At 39.2% G+C, this 11,738-nt stretch overlaps 1 long non-coding RNA gene across 1 annotated transcript in view; it reads right to left on the bottom strand.

The window, feature by feature from the left end:
• Positions 1–5,481, bottom strand: part of LOC118763967 — an 8,440-nt gene extending 2,959 nt beyond the window's left edge. The window contains exons 1-2 of the long non-coding RNA XR_004999740.1: positions 5,318–5,481; positions 3,540–3,547 (exon numbers count right to left, since the gene is read on the bottom strand). This is a non-coding gene — a long non-coding RNA (uncharacterized LOC118763967). The remainder of the gene's footprint in view (positions 1–3,539; positions 3,548–5,317) is intronic.
• Positions 5,482–11,738: the final 6,257 nt, after the last annotated feature.

Below are 11,738 nucleotides of genomic sequence, written 5' to 3'. Positions count from 1 at the left end.
TCCTCCACCACCGCCGACAGCACCACCACCATCTCCACCACCGCCGACAGTACCACCACCATCTCCATCTCCACCGCCACAACCGCATCATCGTCGTCATCATCGTTGTTGTCGTCGTCGTCGTCATCATCAACACCATCATCATCACCATCATCATCAACATCATCGTCATCCTCTTATCATCATCATGCTTATCCTCATAATCCTTCGACTTCAAAATACTTCTACTCTAGCTCCTCCTCCCTCCTCCTTCTCTTCCTCCTCCCCTCACCCTCTTCGTCCTCCGCCTGCACCTACTCATCATCATCATTATCATCTCTGCCTCTTCATTGTCACCGGCATTCACATTATATCGTCATCATCGCTATCACCACCACAAAAATCCTGGAATATTTTACAAAGAAACTAAGAATCACCACCCTCGCAACACCTCTGTCATCATCGCCATCTTAACGACTATGCCACCATACCGCCAGAATGATCATCATCATCATCGTCAGCGCCTCTGCTGCCACCACTACCTCCACCGTTTCCACCACCGCCGCCGCCGCCACAGCCAGAGCCACGAGGGCGACAACGACGACCACCACAACCACCACCATCACTACCACCACCACCACCACCACCTCCACCATCATCACCATCACAATCACCACCATTATCATCATCATACCCCACTACAACCACCACCATCACCACCACCATCACCACCTCCATCATCACCACCACTATCACCACCATTATCATCATCATACACCACCACCGCCATCACTGTTACCATTAGCAACGGCTCTAACATCAACACCACTAACACCGCAATCATGAAGATTGCTATCGACGTTGTCATCATGTCAATATCGTCTTTCTAGTACTCTTGTTCTTCCACCTGCCACTCCTTCTGCTACTCAGCCTCCTCCTTCCCCCTGCTCCCCCTCCTCCTCCTCCTCCTCACCATCATCATCATCGACACCGTCACCACCACCACCACCACCATCACTACTAACACCATCACCACCACGACCATCGCCGTTACACCGACACTACCACCTGCGACACCACCACCACCACCATCAAGGGTGTTATCGGCGTCGTCATCGTCACAGTTGTCGTCATGGACGCCATTACCATTCGGCGTCGTCGTCGTCGTCGTCATTATAATCACCACTAACAACAACACCACCATAACCACCATCACCACCACCACCTCCACCACCATCACCATCACATCCAACACTACCACCAACATAATCACCACCACCACCATCATCATCATAATCACCACCACCACCACCACCACCACATCCACCACCATCATCATCATCGTCGTCATCATCATTACCATGATCGTGATCATCACCGTCATGATCATCATCATCATTATCATCACTATCATCTGCCGCAACATCAACAACAAATACCACCACTAAGGAACGGCAGACAAACAACAACAAACAAAGCCGCAAAAACCAACACACAAAAATCCCTCATGCTTTCCCTAAGCCAACCGAAAACCGAACAAACCCACCACCCAACCAGCCAGCCAGCCAGCCAGCCAGCCAGCCACCGAACCAACCACCCCTCCTCAATATCATTCATTATCAACGACATATCCTTAACATCTCTATCATCAACATCATTATCAACATTATTACTTACATCACCACCAACGTCGTCATCGCCTCCAACAGACACCTTCCTACAACGGACACCTTCCCACGCTGCTATCAACCTTCACCAGCATTTCATTATACGAATTATATTTGCCAGCAAATTACTTACGAGCCAAACAAATTGGTAATAATGATAAATTATAGATTATCAAATATCATTTTCGCATCATGCCACTTACTGAAGCCTAAGAAAATCTCTGCATAAAAATCTACTTATATGTAAGTATGTACGTATGTATGTATGTATGTACGTACGTACGTATGTATGTCTGTATGTATGTATGTATGTATGTATGTATGTATGTCTGTATGTATGTATGTATGTATGTATGTATGTCTGTATGTATGTATGTATGTATGTATGTGTATGTAAGTATGTGTATATATGTATGTATGTCTATTGTATGTATGTAGGTATGAAGTATGTATATATGTATATATATTTACATGTGTGTGTATGTATGTTTGTGCGTCAATGTGTATATGTCGACATAGAGAGATAAATAATATATATATATATATATATATATATATATATATATATATATATATATACATGTATGTATATATATGTTTATATATATGAAGGAATATAAAAGGCGTATATGTGGGAAATTATTAATATGCAAATATATATTCAATCATATACATGTACACATTCTCACACATAAACACATCTATATATATATATATATATATAATATTAATATATATCTATATATATATATATATTATATATATCTATAATATATAATATAATATACATTACATAACATACACATACACAATAAACATATGAGCAGCTGCATATAAACGCCACATACTCGCACATATATGCGCATACAAATATGTACACGAGCATGTATTTGTATATGCCTATTTATGTATAATATGAATATGCTTTTTACCTATATTTAAACATGCGCATGTGTGAAAAAACTTCCATGCCCATCGCACTCATATATATATAAATGTATGTATATATAGTGCATATATATATATGTATATATATAGGTGCTATATATATATATATATATATATATATATAGTATATATATATATATATATATATATATATATATAATTTATTAATATATAATAAATATATAATTGTTGTATTTCGGGACGGTCATTTTTAATCTTTGCCAAATAAACACACGCACTACATATTCGTTCTTCATTACTGTTCTTATATTAATTCATGTCCACTGTCCGGAAATCGTTCGTCACACATCCGTGACTTCCTCACCGACAATTTCCGTCTTCGTGTGTGTGTACTCTTGCTCTGCTTATTCGAAAACGTGTAGGTGTATTTCTGCACAGACTCAGGAACACAGGTATACATACATACATAGATACATACATACATAACATACATACATACACACATACATACATACATACATACATACATACATACATACATACATACATACATGCATGCAAATCCTGACAACAACTGGGAACTTCTGCAGAAACATTGATGTTGACAGGATCCACCTAAGAACAAATGAAGGTGGAACAGGCCTGAGATCAGTGTAGATGACCTCCGCATGGCGTATGGTACCAATCAGGCAGCACCTGCTGAACAACAGCAGAAAAAATAAATAAATGCAATGCTCAAAAGTGAAGTGAGCAACGTTGTACGAGTTGGCAGCGAGCTCAAGAAGCACTCTCACTCTCTGATGATCTATACAGCTCCAAAACAGCTGGGCTCTCTTACCTCAAAGAAGACCTGCATAGAAAGCACTCAGCACGCAAAAAAAAATGACTATGCATGGATATGCTGCCCGAAAGCTTCAAGAAAGCAGTAGAGGTTAGGCAAAACACAACCTCTCTTGGATACAAGACCACTACATCACATTACACTTTGAAGGCTATGCATTTGCAATCCAGGAACAGGAGATTTCCACAAAGTACCTGGTGAACGAGAGAGACAGAGACGCTCTTGTAATCCCAAGGTGCAACCGCATGTGTAGGCTATGTAATGTTTCTGTGTTAGCCATCACCCATGTGATTAGCAGCTGTCCTAAAATGTCGTCTCGATATTACCTCCCTATGCGGCACGATTTTGTCACTAAAACAATTTACAATGCCATCCGCAAAATGATTGTTCTGAAATAAACTTAGAAAATCCTTCGGTTATGGAATACATTTATACACACCAACTAAATGAATGCTGGTGGAGTATTCTCATCAAAACGTCTGTCAAATGTAAGTATACCAGGCCGGATATTGTCGTTTGGTACAGAGGGACAAATAGATCTATTTCGGCAATATCTAGTTGAAGTGTATGCTAAAGTTGAGAATTAGCGTCTCCGCTGCATTGGTAACAATCAAAAAGAGTTAAGTGCTAAAAATTATGTTAATCTCTAAGATGCTAGGAAGACAGATGGTGATATCAAAAACATGGAGCAACTTATTATCCTCTCATAATCATTTACAGGTGGTACTCGCTATATGTACGAACGAACACAAGACGCTATGACATATATCAAGACATGGAAAAACGAGATCTTTTTGTCGTTTTCACCTGCTATCCTAAATGGAAGGAAATATAATCAAACCTTCTTCTAGTGCTGCATCTTCTGGTATTGCAGCTACCCCATTATATGGAGGAAGAACTGCTCACTCCATGTTCAAGCTTCCCCTAAATCTTTCAATGAAAGAATTTCAAATGTGCAACATTTCCCAAAACTCTGCAATGGCAACTGTTCTACAACAAACTTGTCTCATTGTTTGGGATGAGTGCACAGTTACATCGTGGAGCTCCAGAGGTACTTGACCGTACCCTCCAAGACATAAAAAACAATAAGACGCTCATGGAAGGAGTAACAGTTCTTGTAGGACATTTTCGTCAAACGTTGTCAGTTATTCCCAAAGGATGAGGTCAATGTATGCTTAGAAAAATCGTACCTTTTAGAGACGTGAAAAAACATCATCTTACAAGTACATCAGAATACTTGTATAAGGTAATCATACGAGCTTAAGAGTATTAATGGGTAATGGGATATTAACATTCAACTCAAGACTTCAGCTACTTGAAATTACATGCACTTAAGGATCTTCTGGATAAAGTATTTCCTAATTATCTGTCAATTACACTGATGAAAACTGGTTATATGAAAGAACCATGCTAGCTCCAACTAATGAAATTGTTCATAAACACAATCATGAACTTCTTCAAAAGTTAACAAATACACCAGAAATGACTTTTCGATCAGTTCACAACAGTCGATCAAGACCAGGTTGTTCAACACCCTATTGAATTTCTGAACACACTTAAACCCACTAGGATGCCATCGTATAACTTGACACTAAAACTGAGTGCTGCCATTTTGTTGCTTAAGAATCTTAACCCATCTCACATGTGTAATGGAACTCGCTTAATTGTTACTTCATGAAGCACCATTGTCCTACAGGCAACAATCATAACATGTAGTCACAAAGGAGAAAGTGTTTTTATTCCAAAAATTCCACTCATACCTACAGATGTTCCATTTGCATATAAGACGCTTCAGTTTCCAGTCAAACTAAGTGTTGGTTTCAATTAACAAATCTCAAGGACAATCCTTCAAGGTAGTTTGACCAATAGAATAACTACTGGCGTTTTGTTAGACTAAAAGGCGGCGCTGCAACATGTCCACAGTCAGGAGTGTCTCTGTGGCAAGTAGCTTACTTATCAACTACGTGGTTCCAGGTTCAATCGCATTGAGTGGCAACTTGGGCAAGTGTCTTCTACTATAGCCTCAGGCTGACCAAAGCCTTGTGAGGGGATTTGGTAGACAGAAACTGAAAGAAGCCCGTCGTATATGTGTGTGAGTGTGTGTGTGCGCGCACATATATGTTTGTCTATTTGTGGTTGTCCCTCCCCAACATCGTTTGACAACCGATGCTGGTGCGTTTGCGTTCCCCTAAGTAAGCGATCCAGGAAAAGAGACCGATAGACTAATTACTAGGCTTACAAAAGAATAAGTCCTGGGGTCGGTTTGCTGGACTAAAGGCGGTGCAACCAGTAAAAGAATAAAAGTATACTATCGTAAATATGAGGGTCATGAGTTAAAATACTTTATTCCCAGTGGTTAGCATGCATAAATAAAAGTCATAAGACATAACATATTTTTAAAATATTTTATGATAGTGATATTTATAATTCTGAGGCTATATAGGGCACAGTTTTAAATTTGTTTATTTACTGCTGGACAATACGTTTACGCTTACGCACTAAGTTTCAATAAGTAATGGATAATAATATAGCTGTCTTGCGCGCGTGTTTTCGGTACGTATTTGCAACTGCAATTAATTAGCTTTCCCGCTGACCATCCTCAGATTCCAAATTAGTTTCTTTGGCAATTAATAGAGAAACTCGAGTTCGGGATTTATTTATTCAGTTTCGTTCTTCTAGTGTTATAACAGCGTGCCTCATGAAATCTTTCTTCATGATTTGGGTTTTAACTGCTCCTTCTAGTAAGTAAGGAGTCCTGTCAAACGTCTCCCCTCTGTATAAAAAATATGGTATACACTTTATATTTAAAAAAATATAGATGTGTGTGTGTGTGTGTTTGTGTATGTTTGTCATCCCACCATCACCATAGCTTGATAACTGATGTTGGTGTGTGTACGTCCCCGAAACTTAGCGGTTCGGCAAAAGACAGAGATAGAATAAGAACTAGGTTTAGAAAGAATAAGTCCTGGTGTCGATTTCTTCGACTAAAAACCCAATAAGGCTCTGCTCCAGCATGACTGAAACGAGTAAAAGAATAAAAGAATGTATTTGTGTGTGTATATTATGTATGCATTTGTATCATATTTCTATTGATTTCTTCACTACATATATTTAATACGCCATTGCAAAAATTAACGGTGATGGTCTTTAAGAGATTGTGCGTACGTGTTCGAGAGTGAAAGAGGCCGCGTCAGAGAGACACCAGCCAGCCAAACAGCCAGCTATCCAACTAGCCAGATTTGCTGCTCATATCAGGGGAAAAAAAAGCAGAAAAGATAAACGAACAACGTTATAATGATAACGTGATTATGAAGAAACAGTTATAAAATATTACAAGCGAAAAACATTATAAAAACTATATTTTTTAAAATTCCAAAAAGAAAATTAATAAAGAACCAGTGGAACAAATAAGACCATAAAAAAAGAAAATAACAACATTCGAAAAAACGTTTTAAAAAAATACCGAAAGACAATGATAATTTGATGGTGTTATTATAGTAGAATATTAAAAAAAATTTAAGTCCAGAGTTAGCGATAATTGACATGTAACAACAGTCTTTCATATTGCATTGAGACCACAGCAGAACAATTCATCTCTACTACCACCGACGCTGCAGCCACGTGCATTACTACTACTACTACTACTACTACTACTACTACTACTACTAATGCTACCAACGCTGCTGCTGCTACTACTATTACTACCACTGCTACTACTACTATTGCTATTATTATCGCTGATGCTGCTGTTACTACTACTACTACTACTACTACTACCACTTCTCCTGTTACTATTACTACCGCTGCTACTACTACTACTACTGTTACTATTATCGCTGCTGCCGCTACTACTACTACTGCTACTAATACTAGTACTACTGCTGCTGCTGCTACTTTTATCGCTGCTGCTGCTACTGCTACTACTACTATTACTACTGCTATCGCGCCTCCTCCTCCTACTACTACTACTACTTCTGCTGCTGCTGCTGCTACTACTACTACTACTACTACTACTACTACTACTACTACTACTGCTGCTGCTACTACTGCCTCTACTGTTGCTGCAGCTGCTGCTGCTGTTTTCGCATCTATTATCACTTATACGGCCATCATTGCCATTACTGTCCCGAAAATAGCTTCTACTCTTACCTTCGCCTCAACCAACAGCAGTACTGCTGTCTTTACTATGTTGTCATCATTAGAAAAAACTGATTCGCTGCCGACACCGGTCTCTGTTACGACCGACACCGACACCAACACCAGCACTACCGCTGCGCCGCCAACACCTCCTCCACCGCCAATTTCTAATTGATGCAAACTACCATCTGCAATACAAGCACCACCATCAACACTTCCATCCATTGCTAATGCTATTATTACCTTAGCTAACAAACCCTAAGCTCAAACTACGACGACGACCATCACCACCACCACCACCACCATCATCATCATCATCATCATCATCATCAACAACAACAACAACAACAACAACAACAACAAAACGACCGTCTCTAACAAGAATGCACAGCTACAATTAGAAATGTTTTCTATACCATTGACCATCATTTCGGTCACCATCATCTTCTACTGTTCCAAAATCAGCTACCACTATTAGAGCTACTGCTGCTTCTACTACTTTCACTCCTCCTCCTCCTCCTCCTACTACTACTATTACTACTACTACTACTACTACTATTACTACTACTACCACTGCTGCTGCTGCTGCTACTACTACTGCTACTACTATCCACCACCAACACCACCACCTCCAGCAGCATCATCACCGCCACCACTACAACTACTATTACTACTTTGACTTACCAATACCACCATCACCGCCACCGCCACCACCACAACCACTACCACCAATCCTCTTCCTCCTCCTCCTCCTCCTCCTACTACTACTACTATTACTACTTTCACCTACCAATTCCACCATTATGCCTACCACCATCACCGCCACCACTACAACCACTACCACCAATCCTCTTCCACCACCACCACCACCACCTCCTCCTCCTCCTCCTCCTCCTCCTCCTACTACTACTACTACTACTACTGCTGCTGCTGCCACTACTACTACTACTACTACTACTACTATAAATCCTTGTACAACTTACACCACCACCTCACTACTACTTCTGCCGCCTCCACCAAAGCAAACACCACCACAACCACCGTCATCAAAAACATCCCAAAAGAAGTGTTATGCAGACACGAGACGTGCTTGAAATAGTGGCGAAACTCTCCTCTAGGTGGAAAATTAGCAGAAACGTCAGAAGCGGTCGGAATGCTTTGCGGTGTCTGTTCTACGCTCTGAGTCCCAATGCAGATCAAGTTTTGCATTTCCTTCATTCAGAGTTGGTTTCGAAGACGCCGGCTCCTGTTGATCCGGTTAACAGAACAGCTGGCTTGTGAAATTAACATGCAAGTGGCTGAGCACTCCACGGACACGCATACCCTCAACAAATAACACAACGTAACAATTTTGAAAAAAAATTTGTTTATTGTATTTTTCTATTGTTTATCAATCCATTTTTTCTGCTGATTCAAAATATGAAATTATTATTTTGTGTATCGTCAGCATTTAAAAAATATGTCGACTTTCAATGTTATTATTTATTCGGTATTTTTATAATGTTCCGTTACTAAATGTATGTCTAATTTTCTCTTTCAGACCAATTACTAAGTTCTGCTACTTTCAGAATGGCTACTAGAGTATGTAGATACATACATTTTGCTATGTGTGTGATTATTATATTGGAAAAAAGCAGTTATTACATAAGATCGTGAACGGTGTCAAATCGTGGATAGCGTACAGACTCTATTTTGGAATGCCCATGGGTGACCAGGATAAACCATGGGCCCCACTTGTGATATGTGGAAGCTGTCGATCTACTCTAGAAGGATAGTTAAGAGGTACAGGAAGGTCAATGCCATTCCAAGGGTATGGAGAGAGCCAAAGGACCATCACGATGTCTGTTACTTTTGTATGATCGATGTGACAAAGTACAGAGAAGTAAAAAGAAGACAAGCTCTTCAGTATCCAGACATATCGTCATCTAGAGCACCTGTCCCACATGATGTCAGTTTACGTGTACCACTATCACCAGAAAATATTTCATCTGAAGAGTCAAGTAGCAGCAGCCAAGAAATAGAAGAAGCTTTCGTACCATGAACGACTTCGGAGCCTCACTTTCCAAATCAGAGTGAGCTAGATGATTTAATTAGGGATCTGGGTTTTACTAAGTCAGGAGCTGAACTTTTTTCATCAAGCCTGAAGGAATGGAATCTACTGGGGAAGATAGCAAGACATCTGTGTACCGGAAACGCCATGAAGAATTTGAAATTTACTATGAAAATATTAATGATCTGTATTATTGTAAAGATGTGATTGGTTTGTTTATTGCTATGAGACTCAAGCAAGATTCTGTAGAATGGCGACTGTTCATAGGCAGCTCAACACGAAGTCTCAAAACAGTGTTGCTCCACAATGGAAATAAATATCCTTTTTTGCCTCTTGCTCACTCCTTACAGAAGAAAGAAAATTACAATAATGTCAAAGAACTTCTCGACAAAATAAATTATGCTGGATGTTTGTGATGATTTCGAGATGCTTGCCTTCTTGCTTGGCTTCCAAGGGGGATACACAAAGTATTCATGTTTCCTTTGCTTATGGGACAACAAAGCTGATGATGATCATTACAAGAGAGTACATTGGGGCCCACGAGTGGAACTGCAGCCAGGAATGTTAAATGTTCTCAAACAGCCTCTAGTAGATTCCAACAAAATCTTATTACCACCAGTTTATATCAAACTCGGATTGGTAAAACAGTTTGTGAAGGCCTTAGACTTTAGAAATTTGTCTTATGTTTCCAAAGCTATCAGAGGCTAAGATCAAGGGTGGTATATTTGTTGGGCCCCAGGTAAATGCAATGTTAAAGTCTAAGAAACTGGAATGAGCGATGACAAAAGTAGAAAAAGGAGCTTGGTGTGCATTTCGTGATGTAGTTTGTGGATTCTTAGGAAATCACAAGAATCTTAATTACAAACAGCTGGTAGCAAAGCTTATTGAAAACCTCAAGAAAATGGGTTGTCGTATGTCCTGAAAGGTTCATTTTTTGCCCTCTCACCTAGATTTTTTCCCCGAAAACTTGGGTGATGTCAGTGAGGAGCATGGTGAGCGATTTCATCTGGACGTCGCAACTATGGAAAGAAGATACCAAGGACGATTGGATACTGCTATGATGAGAGATTATATGTGATTTCTAGTCAGAAGAGATGAAGGTATGCACTTCAGAAAATCTCGATCGTCAAAGTACTTCTCATCTTAAGAAAAGAGTTATCAAGGCATTTATAGTGCAGAGTTTTATCGTTTCTTTTTGTTCTAACTAATATTATACTTCCTAAATAACTTACAATATATGAAAAAGTACTAAATGTTCTGTAATTGTCCTTACAATACTAGAATAGATTTGTTTTGGGGTAAGACGCTATCAGTAGACGCTATCTCTCAGAAGTTTTTAATAACGTGAAGATACTCCACTTTTTAACAATATATATCTATATATACAATATCATATATATATATATATATTTACATGGACTTTGGAATTTCGCGGTTGTACTTGTCCAGCAAAACGACTTCATTTCAAACTGAATTGTATCTGAACCAATTTCACTGAAAGAGCCATTCTAGCCATTAAATTAACAATACGCAAAAAACTGTTAGATCCACATTGAGTTCCTTTCTCGGAGTGCAATATTTCTCCTCGAACCACTGCGATCTGGTCACCAACACAGTTTTGTGTGTATAACTCCTAATCCAGTGAAAACGTTAGGAGAGGGGAAGTAGGTAGTTATATATTCAAATTGGAACCCTGGCCCAAATACTTGTAAAATACTGCGCTCCGTTAAAAGAAACGAAGATACCAGGAGGTGGTGTCAAACAGAACGATGAATGAGGTCTAAGCGAATTTGTAATGTTGAATGAATCAGCAAATAAATATACAAGATTGTACATTTATAGAATTGTTAAGAGATTAAATAATTCTAATGGCGCCATCTGCATAAAGAAAAACACATCAATAAACTGAAAATACATATCCAATGAAGAAAGAAAACCCGTATAATATGTGTGTGTATGTGTACACACACAATCACACACACACATATACGCGTATATATTTTATATACTTTTTGTGTTCAATAGATATTTTATATCTAGTTAGCTATTTAATGTTCCATGTATAAAATGTTAGCACTTACATTTGTTCATTTTTTTATGTGAATGATATCGCGAACTTATGACTAGCAGTACTACTGCTAGCCAGACGGATGAC

This window comes from Octopus sinensis, linkage group LG6 (genome assembly GCF_006345805.1).
Source record: "Octopus sinensis linkage group LG6, ASM634580v1, whole genome shotgun sequence".
In the NCBI taxonomy this organism is placed as follows: domain Eukaryota; kingdom Metazoa; phylum Mollusca; class Cephalopoda; order Octopoda; family Octopodidae; genus Octopus; species Octopus sinensis.
This window is presented reverse-complemented; position numbering and strand designations above follow the sequence as displayed.